Below are 2,131 nucleotides of genomic sequence, written 5' to 3'. Positions count from 1 at the left end.
AAATAAATAAATAAATAAATAAATAAATAAATAAATAAATAAATAAAATCTTTTAAATAAACTCTCTGGTAGGAGCTAATGCTGCAGTTGTTCTTTCTTTTTCTTTCTTTCTTTCTTTCTTTCTTCCTTTCTTTCATTCTGTCTTTCTTTCTTTCTCTTTTTCCCTGTTTATTTTTTCCTTTTGTCGTTGTGGCAAAATATACCACACCCATAACAACACTTTACCAGCCTAACCCTTTTTTAAAAGATTTTATTTGTTTATATATTTGAGAGAGAGAGACAGAGAAAGAGAGAGAGAGAAAGCAGGAGGAGGAGCAGAGAGAGAGGGACAAACAGACTCTGCACTGAGCATGGAGCCTGGCTTGGGGCTCGATCTCAAGACCCTGAGATCCTGACCTGAGCCGAAATCAAGAGTTCGACACTTAACTGAGCCTCCCTGGCACCCCTCTCCTTAACCATTTTTCAGGGTATAGTTCAGTGACATGACATACATTCACACTGTTGTGTAGACTTTAATTTCTTACATCAGTATTTCTTAAAATGGAATTTTCAGAGGTATTTTGCAGGTTTCAAGAAATTTCTTTTTCTTTTAGTAAGGGTTTGCTTATTACTCACGGTTAAGAATCATTATTCTATATTCTTACAATATAGAATTTTTCTTCCTTGATTAATGAGTATTATTTCTTTCTTTAGATAATGAGAATGGTATAGAACATTACAATTTTTCCCTCTTTTCTTTCCTTTACCTGGAAATACAGAGTAAAATTCAACGTCTAATTGTGGTAACTACTTTTCCTGTTCCCAGTATAATTAGTTGCCCATATTTCCTTATGTTCCTTCACTTTTAAATTGTCTTTTTTTTGACATGTTTGATATTGTACCTTGCTTCGAACTCTTTTGATGAAATAGATACTATGTAAGTTTTAAATGCATGCTGAAAATTTTGGCTCAAAGTAATAAACTGTAAACTATATAAATTACAGCTGAATTGAATGTAAACTATATGAATTCCTTTGTTCAATTATAACAACTGACATTTTTAAACTGCTTACAATGTTCCAGCGCATTGTGCTCATCAACTTTCTGTGAATTATCTAGTAATGTAAGTACTACGATCACTTCCAATTTATAGAAGTTCAAAGAAATGAAGAGTTTTCTCCAATATCATGACACAATCCTTTTAGAACTCAAGTCTGGCTGAATCCAAGCTCAGGCTCTTAACCACAATACATATGGCATCCCAAGCTGCACCTTCTCCTTTGCATTACTGATGGTTTTTCTGAGATTCTTTGTGGGAGAATGTTCACTGCCACACCCAAAGTGGAACCCTATCTTCTAAAAAAACTTTTTTGCTCTTCTACCAAGTGTTCTGTTAGTGGAGTCCTACCCCACACTCCAATCCTGGCTCCCCACANACCTTCTCCTTTGCATTACTGATGGTTTTTCTGAGATTCTTTGTGGGAGAATGTTCACTGCCACACCCAAAGAAGTGGAACCCTATCTTCTAAAAAAACTTTTTTGCTCTTCCACCAAGTGTTCTGTTAGTGGAGTCCTACCCCACACTCCAATCCTGGCTCCCCACGGAGCTTTGTTCCCTCAGATCCTCAGTCACCTAGCAGAGCCCTCAGACCCTGCTTTGCTGACAAAGCTGCCATTTTTGTACACAGCAATACCCCTTAGCAAACCTTCACTGAGATTTCTTCTTACAAAAGTGCCATCCTAACCATTAATTAAGGGCATCTCTAAATCTTTCTCCTTCCCCAACTTCTTCCAGAATCATGTGCCCCCCCCCTTCTCCATCCTCTTTTTCTCCTTCCTAGTCACTTTCCCCAACTTCCCTCACCATCTTATGGCCTGGTTTCCACTCAAGGACTCCCCCTCAAAACTCACCCAAAGCCGTCTCTCAGCGGAGTTGCCATACTGCTCCATGCTTTACCTCTCACCTGCTGCCCTCTTGGGACAGAATTTCTTCTTCCTCTGGAAGCCTCAGGTTTGCCCCTAAGAACTTTCAATTGATTGCATGAGGTTTACCCACATATCTAAGTAATATCTTTTACTTAAAATCCACTGATTATAGATGCTAACCACATGTGTTAAAACATCAGCTGTGTGTATTATAAAAAATATCTTC

Source organism: Ailuropoda melanoleuca, chromosome 11, assembly GCF_002007445.2.
Source record: "Ailuropoda melanoleuca isolate Jingjing chromosome 11, ASM200744v2, whole genome shotgun sequence".
Lineage (NCBI taxonomy): Eukaryota > Metazoa > Chordata > Mammalia > Carnivora > Ursidae > Ailuropoda > Ailuropoda melanoleuca.
Note: the sequence above shows the minus strand (reverse complement) of the source record.